The 12,360-nt window shown below is 41.3% G+C and overlaps 1 non-coding gene across 1 annotated transcript; it reads right to left on the bottom strand.

Annotated features, from left to right (window-relative positions):
- Positions 1-9,081: 9,081 nt before the first annotated feature.
- LOC127206088 (U6 spliceosomal RNA) lies at positions 9,082-9,184 on the bottom strand. The gene has a single exon (XR_007832773.1). It is a non-coding gene; the product is annotated as a U6 spliceosomal RNA (small nuclear RNA).
- Positions 9,185-12,360: the final 3,176 nt, after the last annotated feature.

The raw sequence follows: 12,360 nt of genomic DNA, 5'->3' as shown, positions 1-12,360 counted from the left end.
AGCTAGAGACCCTGTGGAATGGATGCCATAAATTCTACTCTAGGAAGAATCAGTTTTGCAGTTTGAATCTAAAGGCAAGAAGAGACCTGTGTTCAATGTAGGCAGGAGGCATTTATACTTACTTAGGCCTTAATTGATTGGATGGGGCCCATTTATAGAGTACAGTTGGCTTTCTTTAATCCATGGGCTCAACTGTTAGTTTCATATCCTCACAGATATACCCAAATATTTGATAAAATAGAGCTGAGATATAAAATTAACTATTATAACAATTATGAGCCACATATACAAGGTAGACATTTCCAAATTCATGAGATTACAACTATTGCTGGGGAGATGAGATGTGCCAAAACCTTTCCTTTTCAATGGTGACATAGCATATTCTTAGTGTAAGTTAATCCAGCAACACCGGATCCTTACTTTTGAGCAACGAGATTAAGACATATGTCATATGCAAATGCTTCCATGAAGGGCACACACCCGTGTACTTAGCAGTGCAAAGGAATGTGTAAAATGTTAGCATTGTCTTCATCTAAAATTGTCACAATATCTTGAAGACAGTTGTGATATTGCAGTTTTCAGCTATCAAAAATAATTATTAGAGTGTTGGGTTATTTTCTAATGCAAAACACATGGAATGGGTACACATTTGTAAACAAATCTCATTCACTAACTGTGTACTTTGCAGGCTTAAAGTGATCTAGGTTTTCCTAGGCAGTTATGAGAGAAGTAAAATCCTTGAGGACATGAAAGCTAAAGTCTTATGAGGAATATAAGAAAGAGCTAAGTATGTTTCCCCAAAGCACCACTGATGATAAAAATGCACCAAGACACAGATAATGTGCACATCACAAACAAATGCACACTTCACCTTTTTTCTTCCTACTTGCCTCGTGGGGTAGCAAAGTGATGCCTACCTTTTTGGCCCAGAGCAGTGGTGTATTTGTTTGTTTGTTTTAAGGAAGTATCTCATGGGAATCTAACATGTGCTAGACACTAAGATGGTGGCGCAGGCTTTAGACGTATCAATTGAGGTTTAAATAGTTCAATGAGGTGAGCATTTCATAAATGAAGAAATAGAGTCTTTGGAATAATACTCATTTTTATTTACGTGTACGTGTGTGTGTTCTTCCTCTCTATCTGTGTGTACCATGAATACGCAGGTCTTTTTGGAGGCCAGTTGTGAACTGTCTAATGTGGGTACGTGGAACTGAACTAGGACCTTCTTAAAGAGCCCGTGCTCTTCTCTGCCAAGCCATCTCTCCAATCCTGAGAGATCAAGCATTAGCGCATGTAAACATGGATCCAAATGCTACCCTTCCTAGTCCCTGCACACCACTCAAATAAACTTTCAAGAAAATTGCTTGGTCAACTTCAGAGGGCCAGCCATTCTTGCGACTCCTAGATCACCTGGGCAAATCATAAAGTGTCTGCTGCTGATGATCATCTTTATCTCCCGTTAGAGGCAATGCTGAAGGAAGCTGTCGATTCTGTGCTGCTAACCTGTTTAAGTTTAATGAATGCATTCTGCATAGTAGGGCTAGTTTCTACCTGGTGGTCAAATGACTTAGCATTTGCTCACTTTCCAAGCTGTCTTGTCCGTTCATCTCGGGATAGATTAATTAATTGTGACTTTTGACTTGAGCTATGGGGAGCAGAAACATGCCACGATGGACACGCTTGTGAGTTTGTGGCTTTCTGAGTCTTTATCAGGATGGGGCTTGCTGGTCCATAAAGGGGACCCACCTCTTCCATCAAGTCTTCTTTTCCTTTGATCCCAGCAAGGAGTCTTGTGGCAATCACCCTGTGTGATTACCTCTGGTCTTGCTGGGACAAAGCTCAGAGATCTGCGAGTCCTGCCAGGTGCACCACAGGCAGGAAGTCCACCCCCACCCCAGCAAGCCTGCTAATGAATAAGATGGAGACATGTCATGGCATCAACCGAGTTAGAGATCCTTCACTTTACAATCATGAAAACAATGGCATGAGCAAACACTCTGCTTACAATTTCTTTTCACAATATCTCGCTGTCTAAATAAAAAGGATCTTCTGTGCTCACCAGATCATTGCATGTAATTAGTGTCACTGACTTACCTCAGAGAAGCCCCATAGTTCCTGTACTCTGAGATGCCAAGAGGCTATTCTAGAACTAGCTGGCATGCTTTAGAATCTGATCTGCAGCTTCGGCTTTCTTGGGATTCATATTGATTTCTGCCATTGGTATGCTCTTTCGCCCTGTGGGTCCTTGATCTACGTGATTCTCCCCTCTTTGCCTGTGGATTTGTTTCCAGTTTTCCATGTTCTTTTTTTTCAATATTTGAGCAGAAGGTGGCTCTTTCTTTCTTCGTTTGCTCCGTCTTGCTTTGGCTTATTTGCTCGGCTGTCAGGTCTGTTTGGCCTTGCCTGTGAGAAAATGGGGACGGAAGGGCTTTCGAGGCTGTAAAGCACTATTCAAATGTATGAGAGAGATGACTGCTTTATTAAGAATAATAACCTTTCTGTAACTCTGAATCTTCAAGCTGTTGTCAAGGGTAGAGGAGAAAACCTGATTGGACAGGTGGTGCCATCTTTATGCACTCAAAGCCTACTGTAGCAGTTGAACGGCCTGTGTTTGCAGTCCTCAGCTCTCTGTGAACAGTATTATAGACTGCATCTCCTGTAACTTGAAGATGAAGAAATATGCCCATGTGGGAGTCAGAGGGCCACATAGGTCCACAGATGGCCTTAGAGGGCTCACAGATGGTAGCCCCAACATTTTGGTTGCTCCTCCTTGAGAAATGCTCCTAGTTTTTTTGTTTTTTTGTTTTTTTTTGGTTGTTTTTTCAGTGTTAGGCATGCTGGGTAAATACCATTGTATTGTCCTATTCCCCAGCCCTGGTGTTTCACTATGCTTGTACCCACCCCTAATTTTGGAGACCTGAAGTATTCTACCAGCCCAGGACTAGATTTCACCCTATTCATGTTGAAGACGGAAGGGCGCTCTGGCTGGCCTGGACATCTTTTTATCGAGGGTGGGTAGCACTGGGGCAGTGCCTTTGTGGGCTCTCCTGCATCATGAAAATTCTCATTACCTTTCCAAAATTAGTTGTAAGCGTGATTTTAGAACAGGGCTTCATCTGTCCAAGTAGTTCTGCTTCTCCATCACTGAACCTAGGCCTGTATTAGCTCTTAGCCCTATGGACAACTACCCTGTTCAACTGCTACAACCAAGGCCTAGGATATGGCTCCAGATCTGATCTGGGTAACTTGACTGTATCTCAAGCAGCTTTCTAACTTTTGGTAAGTTGATCTTTGTGTTACTTAAGCTATGGGTACTGGAATCCATCCCAATCTTAAATTAACTAATTAGTTACTCATCATCATCATCATCTCTACTGGATCCCTAATAGTTTAATAAAGCTAAAATTTCCTTCTGAAAGGAAAGGGGGTGAGCCTCTGAGTCTCACTAAATTGGCTCCAAGAGCGAAAGTTAGGTTTCAGGAGGTGGGAGGCACTTTATAAGAGGTAACAGACATGTCTCCGACCGAGTAGCCTTAGGCCACATCTGAGTCTAACTATGTTTTTCCATCTCTACTCTGTCCTGCATTCTCAGTCATTTATTAAACACAAGTGGACCTAGCACTTCCTCAGCACCAGGCGGACACTGGGCTGGCAGCAGAGATTACAGTGCCAGGCGTCTGGGTCATCCAAACTTTCCCTCTAGTGTCTTCTCCTCTGTTTTACATTGAGTGTTACTTGACAAAACGTAATCAGTGGTGTTCCCAAGTGTTTTTTTTTTTTTTAACTCATCTATACATTTGAATAATAACAGTCACCACACAGGCATGTATGGGGATTCCATAAATGACATTAGGAGATTCATTTTCCATATTAACTTTTTGCTCCCCACCTCAGTCTCACTGATTGTTCTGTTTTCCATGGGTCAGTTAATCTTCGAAGTGGAGTTTCAGAGTGTCTTAAGTCTTTGTGTGGGCAGGACAAGATTCTGTGTCTGGATTCCAGAGCTCAAATATAGACCGCTGCCATCCCAATATTTTCTCTCATTTTAAAATAATATTGTATGTTATGTTGTTCTTGCTTTTCAGAGTCTTTCTATGTGGCACAGGCTGACCTGGAGCTCATGGTTTTCCTGCTTTATCTTCCCAGGTGCATGCCTTAAAATGACTAGCTATTTAGTTTATCTCATAGTTTACTTCAGGTATAGCTGACCAGTAAAACTTGTGCATCTTTACAGTTTACAAACAATTTTTAAATATTTAATGGACCAAATAGATAAAACAGTTACACTAGCTAGGAGAACAACTGTTAAAATAACAAAAGGACAAAGTGATAATGAGTACCATTTTGGGCTGGGTACGTGGTACAGGATGGAAGAGTGCATGCCATTCTTACTGAGAAGCAGCGTTGAGTTCCAAGCACCAACACTGGCTCCCTCACAATCACTGGCAACTCTAGCTACAGGAGACTTAACACAGTCTTCCAGCCTCTGTGGGTACCTTCATAAATCTTACACACACACACACACACACACACACACACACACACACACACACACAAATAAAAATTTTTTTTTTCGAGACAGGGTTTCTCTATGTAGCCTTTGCTGTCCTGGACTCACTTTGGAGACCAGGCTGACCTCAAACTCACAGTGATCTGCCTGCCTCTGCCTCCCAAGTGCTGGGATTAAAGGTATGTGCCACCACATCTGGCTCCAAACAAATCTTTTAAAAGAGTATAAATTTATAATAATAAAGAAGTCTAGTAGTAACCTGGCATGCTGGTGCACGTCTATAATCCCAACAATCAGGAGGCAGAGGCAGGCAGATCTCTGTGAGTTTGAGGCCAGTGTGGTCTACAAAATGAGTCCAGGACATTCAAGGCTACACAGAAAAACCTGTCTCAAAATACAAATAAAAAGTCTATGTATCAATGTCAGGCTTCAAAACAGGTGACCCTAAAGGTGGGATGGTGCTATGGGCTCTTTCTTTCTTTCTTTTTTTTTTTTTTTTTTTTTTTGTTTTTGTTTTTTTTTTTTTTGAGACAAAGTTTCTCTGTGTAGCCTTGGCTGTCCTGGACTCACTTTGTAGACCAGGTTGGCCTCGAACTCACAGTGATCCGCCGGGTCTGGTGGCTCAAGTCTTTAATCCCAGCACTCGGGCGGCAGAGGCAGAGGCAGGCAGATCGCTGACTTAGGATGAGGCCAGAGATTGAATCCGAATCAAAGCTCTACCCCACCCACTGCTGTCTCCACTGGCGGGGAGCACAGCAGCCTCTAGCTGTGTCTAATGCCAACATACAGCCATTGCCCTCAGAGACTCGGCATTGAAAAAATAGCCACACCACAACTCCAAGACTTCTGGAGTTAATCATGCAGTAAAGATCCCCCAAGCCTTCTGATGAAATTTTATTTCCTTGGCTATTGTGTGCTTGGTCTTTTGCCCCCTTATCTTCCCAAATACAGAACATTTATGACCAAGAGAGATATGATAAAACTGTGAGGTCTACATACAATTGACTTCAAGTTATTAGACGTAGGTTATGTAATAACAAGCTACAATAGTCTGGCTAAAGAGGAAAATATAAGCTAGAATAATACTATAATGTTGACATTTCATGATGTCATTCGGTGGGGTGTCTACTACAACTAAGCCCCAGTGATCTGCACTCCATGAGAATCAAACACGACAAGAGAGAAAAAATACAGGTTTAAAGTACCTGTAACTGTGTTGCAACCAGCATGGCTTTGAGATTGCCCTGACTGGGGTGACAGGGAATGAAGAAACGACAGACATACATACAGGAAGGCTGGGCTCAGGTGGGATGTGCACTTTTATGGAGATGAGCCAGCAGCGCAGAGACTCAGCATGTTTATTATATACAGCTGAACGAATGAGGTAACAGGGTAGCTAATTTTGAGAGGGGGGACTCTTTGGGGTGAGGGGTGGGGTGTGGTCTCAGGCTTCTGTCATTTGGGAGGAGGAAGCAGTGGTGGACACTTTGTGCTTTGAGTATCAGTAACTATACCTGTCATTTCCCTTGCCTTTCCCTTGGATCTGGGCCATTAGGGTCTTTGACATGGCCATACTCAGGTCAAGTATGCACGTTCACGTCAGCATCCACTTTCCACACAGCCATCTCGATCATTACACAAGTAAGTTTGTGGGACGCAGGCTAAATGGGCTTTCATGTCTCTCTGTAGCTGCCCCTCTGGTTAATATGAAGCAAACTTATTTCATAGCTTCATGCTTCATTATTCTACTGTGAAGTGAAGCTATATTGCTTTATGCATGAAGCTTATGTGTTTTTCTTTTGTTTTATTGTTGTTTTTCGAGACAGGGTTTCTCTGTGCAGCCTTGGCCGTCTGGACTTACTTTGTAGACCAGGCTGGCCTTGAACCCACAGAGATTCACCTGCCTTTACCTCCCCTAGTGCTGGGATTATAGGTGCATGCCGCTGCGCCCAGCTAATTTATATATTTTGTAAGAATAGACTGACATTTCTACTCTTCTGGCCTTCACGCTATTATAAAGCTCACGATACATTTAAATTGATTTTGTGTTAAATAACCAATTATCCTTTAAGTAATCTATACAATATAAAATATACATTGTTTAATCTAACCATTTAGTTTTCTTTTCTAGTACTCTTCATATTTCTGTGTCCTTCATACCCATATCTTCTTATTTTTTCTGCTTGAATTATTTGGCGCATCATGTAATGGATGTCTTCTGATTGTGAATTATTTTAGCTTTTAAATATTTAAAAATATCCTCATTCTGCCATTATTTTAATGGCCATTTTTATATTGACAACTTGCTTCTCCAATCACTAGCAATAGATATGCCACTCTATTTGTTCTGGCTCATGTTATTTCCAAGTGAAAATTTCCTCCATTTAGATCTTTGGTCCTCTGTGTGAATGTAGTTTTCCTTTTTTATCGTTCAATTCTTAGGAGCTTGATAATGATGTGCCTTCACATAATTCACTGCTCGTGTGTGTGTGTATGTGTGTGTGTGTTTGGACTTTAATAATTTTCAAAAACATTTAAACTTTTTTTATTTTACAAAACTATGTCAGGCACAGTGAATGGTGTGCACCTGTAATCCCAGCACTCTGGGAGGCAGAGGCAGGTGGATCTCTGTGAGTTCGAGGCCAGCCTGGTCTATGAAGCAAGTCCAGGATAGCTAGGGCTCCACAGACAAAGCTTGTCTTGAAAAACCCAAAATAAATAAATAAATAAATAAATAAATAAATAAATAAATAAATAAAATTATAGTAAATATTCCTCAGGGCCATTTCTTGGCCCCTTTTAGAAACTCAAACACATTAATAGAAGGCCTCTTGCCATTGTGTTATCGCTTTTAGTTTCCCAACTTTCTTTCCATTTGGAAAATTTCTATTGCTGAGTCTTCAATTTGCTAATCATTTCCTCAGCAGTGTCCAACATGCTCTTTTTCTTATCTAGAATATGCTTCACTTCAGACCTTGTAGTTTTTATTTTTAGAAGTTTGACTAGGATTGTTTCTCAAATATTATCATACAGTTTTTAATTGGCATGATCAAATATTCTTTTATCTTCTTTTTTTTTAGTCTTCAAATATCTTATATTGGAAGGGCATGCACATCCTTCATTTATTATATTTGAAATCACTGTACAGTTTATTTTCTAATTAAAAAAAAAACATACCTAAGATTGTTTCAGGAATGTAGAGAAATATCAAATTTAAATAGAGAAAAAAGTGCACCACAATACTGCTGCACTGCAGGCATTTCTGCATTTCCATGTTTCTTAGGTAACTATGTGGTCTGATAAAACATAATGTAAAGCACATGCATGAGAAGCAGGTGTTTAATGTACTTCTAAAGTCTTGGTGTTGGTGTTTGCTAGCCAGTCACAGGCAGAGCCGCTGTGGCAGTCGCAGGGTATGCACGTGACTGTTGGCGCACATTATTGGTGCCCATTTGCAACATCACTTCCATAGTTTTGAGCGCTATAATAGCTGTTCTGGTAAGTCCCCGTTGGATTACCAATCCTAAAAGCGGTTGGTATAAATAGAAAATCACTTCCAAAGCTCCCACTGGTATAGTTTGCAGCACTATAAACACCATTCTGAGTTTAACCTCAAATCTCTCTGAAGCAGACCAAAGTAGCCTCTGCCACAGATTTCCCCATCTCTAAAGACATTAGATCCACTCTTTCGCCGACAGAGTATCTGTTGAGATGCTTGTCCTTGTGCCTCCTCCACCTCTGGAATGACCTGAGCCTCTGTCCTCAACCAACTGAAGCAGTTTGGGATTAACTGCTTGATTAGCTTCCTAAAGCACAGAGATAGGGAGCTGTGGTGGTGTGAAGAGAAATGGCCACCATAGACTCAAGTGCTTGAGTGCTTGGCCCATAGGGTGGACTACTAGTAGGTGTGGCCTTGCTGGAGTGGATGTGGCCTTGCTGGAGTGGGTGTGGCCTTGTTAGAGGAAGTGTGTCACTGTGGAGGTGGGCTTTGAGGTCTTACAAGCTCAAGTCCGGTGAGTGGTGAGTATGTCTCAAGACTCTTGCTGCTGCCTTTGAATCAAGGCATAGAACTCTCAACTCCTCTCCTCAGCACCATGTGTAGCTGTATGCTGCCATGCTTCTCTTAACTTCTGTCACCATGGCTGCCCATGGCAGGCCACCCATCTCTCCTCATTTTTCTGCTAAGTTCATCACAGCTTCTTTTGATTTCAACAAAAAACAATGGTTTTATTCTGCTCGTGCATGATCTCTGTCATTAGATGAAGGACAACCGCCATCTTTGTTATGGTTTGCACTCATTCCTAGTATGCCTGCACTGATATGAGTGTAGTCTGTCAGGAAATGTTCATCAAGCTGTCTTATGTCTTTTGGACAGGTTTCACTCTCCAGTAGTATTTGCCCAGCAGGTCTTACTTGATCCACGATTTCTTATTTGGGGTTTATAGAACATGTCAAACATTCTAGCACCTTCACCAAGGACAAAGCAGCTGTTCTCCTCAGATTGGTTGCCCCACACTCCAAAATGTCTGTCAGTCTTCCAGGTGTTACAACCCAGATTTTTACAGCTCTCTAAAAACATGGAACACTTCTCAAGTTTTCGAGCCATCCTCGCAGCCGCCATGCTGATCTTCTCTGTATCAGTCCGTCTTAGTATCTGTGCTCTCAGAGTGAGCAATCTTTACATCCTTGAATGGAACAAACTTTATTTTAATTGTGTGTAATGCTCGTGTGTACTCATTCTACCATGGGTCAGCTTGAATTTCTTGCTTTTCATTCGATTAGGATAATATTTTCTACTTCTTTGCAGGCCTGGTTTTTGTTTTGTTTTGTTTTGTTTTGTTTTGTTTGTTTTTTTTGATAACAGAGATTATGGATTTGATCTTGTTGGGTGTTACATATTTCAGTGCTTTTCATTCTTCTCTCATATTACATCCAAACTACAGTTTCCTCCCTCCCTCCTCTCAGTGCCCCCCATTTTCTATCTTCCCCAGATGCAACCTTCCAGGTCTTCCAGGAGTATCAACCAATCATAGCATAACATGCCACAGTATACCAGGCACACACCAGCACACCAAGCCTGGACAAGGCAATCCAGTAGGAGGAAAAGCATCCCATAAGCAGGCAAATGTGTCAGTGGCAGCCCCTGCATCTTCTGTAAGGAATCCCACATGACCACCAAGTAAATCAGCTACAGCACATATGCAGAGTACTTAGGTCAGGCGCCTCCAGGCTCCCTGATCTCTGTGAGTCCCCATGAGTCCTGGTCAGTCCATTCTGTAGGCCATATTCTTGTAGGGTCGCTGGCCCCTCTGGTTCCTTCGATCTACCCCACCCCCACCTCTGCCGGACCCCCGAGCTCCACCTAATGTTTGGCTGTGTGACTCTGCATCTGCTCCCATCAGTTGCTGGATGAAATCTGATGACAGTTATTCAGAATACTCTGCAGGTGGGACAAACTGTAGGTCAAAGGTTTTGTGGCTGGGTTGGTGACCTAATCCCTCCACTTGATGCCTTGCCTGGTTACAGAAGGTGACTGGTTCAAGCCAGTCCAGCCTCCATGTCCCCTGCTACTTGGAGTCTTTGCTAGGATTACTCTCTTGGATTCCATGCAGTTTCCATTACACTGTGTTTGTACCTTGCACCAGAGATGTCCCCCCCCCCCCCGAATCTGATTCCTTCTGTTCCCAACCCCAACTACCCCAGTCCACCAGAAAAATCTATTTTATTTCCCCTTCCCAGGGAGATCCTCTGGGTCTGTGGATTGTCGCATGGTTATCCTTACTTTACAGCTAGTGTCCACATATATGTGAGTACAGATCATGTTTGACACGCTGGACCTAGGTTACCTCACCCAAGGTCAATTTTTTCTAGTTCCATCCATTTTTCTGCAAATTTCATGATGTCATTGTTTTAACAGCCTAGTAATACTCCATTTTACAAATGTGCCACTTTTTTTTTTTTAATCCATTCTTCTTTTGATGGACATATAGGTTGTTTGCAGTTTCTGGCTATTATAAAATAAAGCTGCTATGAACATAGTTGAGCAAATGTGATCGTATGATGTGTCCTTTGGGTATATGCCCAGAGTGGTATGGCTGAGTCTTGGGGTAGATTAACTTCCAATTTTCTAAGGAACCTTCATGCTGATTTCCAAAGTGGTTGTACAAGTTTGCACTTTCACCAGCAATGGAAGAGTGTTTCTCTTGCTACACATCCTTGCCAGCATGAGCTGTCACTTACGGTTTTGATCTTGGCCTTTCTGACAGGTGTAAGATAGAATCTCATTGTCGTTTTGATTTGTATTTCCTTGACGGGTAAGAAATTTGAACATTTCTTTAAGTGTTTCTCAGTCATTTGAGATTCCTCTGTTGAGATTTATCTGTTTGGATCTGTAGCCCAGTTTTAATTGGATTATTTGGTTTGTTGGTGTCTAGTTTCTTGAGTTCTTTATATGTTTTGGATATTAGCCATCTATGTGATGTGGAGTTGGTGAAAAAATTTCCCCATTCGGTGGGGCGCTGTTTTGTTCTATTGACAGTGTCCTCTCCCTTGCAGAAGCTTTTCAGTTTCATGGGGTCCCATTTATTGTTGATCTTACTGCCTGCATTATTAGTGTTCCATTCAGGCAGCTCTCTCCTATGTCAAAGCATTCAAGGCTCTTATATTCTTTCTCTTTTCTCAGATTTAGTGTGTCTGGTTTTATGTTGAGGTCTTTGATCCACTCAGACTTGAGTTTTGTGCAAGGTGATAGATAAAGGAATTTGCGTTCTTCTCCATATGGACATCCAGTTAGACCAGCATCATTTGTTGAAGATGCTTCCCTCCCACCTTCCATTGTATATGTCTGGCTTCTTTATAAAAAAACAGGTGCTTATCTGTGTATGAATTTACCTTTGGGTTGTTGACTCCATTCCATTGATCAACCTGTCTGTTTTTATGCCAATGCCGTGTGGTTTTTGCTATGATAGCTCTATAGTACAGCTTGCAATCAGGGGTAGTGATAGCTTTGGAAGATCTTTTAATGTATTGGATTGTTTTTATATATTCTGTTTGTTGTTGTTGTTGTTTTTACATATTAAGTTGAGTATTGTTCTTTCAAATTTTGAGAATTGTGTGGGAATTTTGGTGGGGGTTGTGTTGAATTTGTAGATTGCTTTTGGTAGTGTGCCAGTTGATCCTACTGATCCAGAAACACGGTAGGTGTCTCCATCTTCTGATATCTTCTTCGATTTCATTATTCGAAGAGTTGAAGTTTTTATCACACAGGTCTTTCACTTGCTTGACTAGAGTTATACCAATACATTTTATATTTTTATGGCTATTGTAAAGGGTGTATTTTTCCTGTTTTCTTTCTCTTTGTCATTTGTATATAGGAGGGCTACTGATTTTTCTTTTTTAGTTAATCTTGTATCCAGCCATTTTGCTAAAAGTGTTTATCAGGTGTAGGACTTTTCTGGTAGAATTTTTGGGGTCACTATGATATCATCTACAAATAGTGATACTTTTACTTCTTACTTTCCAATTGGAATCCCCTTGATCTCTTTTAGTTGTCTTATTGCTCTAGCTAGAACTTCAAGTACTATATTGAATAGGTGTGGAAAGAGTAGAAAAATCTTGTCTGGTTTCCAATTTTAGTGAAATAGCTTTAAGTTTCTCTCCATTTAATTTGATGCTGGCTATAGGCTTGCTGTGCATTGCCTTTACTATGTTAAGTTTGTCCCTTGTATCCCTGATCTCTCCAAGATGTTATTACAAAGAGCTGTTGGATTTTGTCAAAGGCTTTTTCAGCACTTATTGAGGGGATCATGTGTCTTTTCTTTTCTTTAAGTTTGTTTATATGGTGGATTACA

The sequence above is a fragment of the Acomys russatus genome, chromosome 22 (genome assembly GCF_903995435.1).
Source record: "Acomys russatus chromosome 22, mAcoRus1.1, whole genome shotgun sequence".
Lineage (NCBI taxonomy): Eukaryota > Metazoa > Chordata > Mammalia > Rodentia > Muridae > Acomys > Acomys russatus.
The sequence above is the reverse complement of the archived record's forward strand: the minus strand, read 5'-3'. Positions and strand labels throughout refer to the sequence as shown.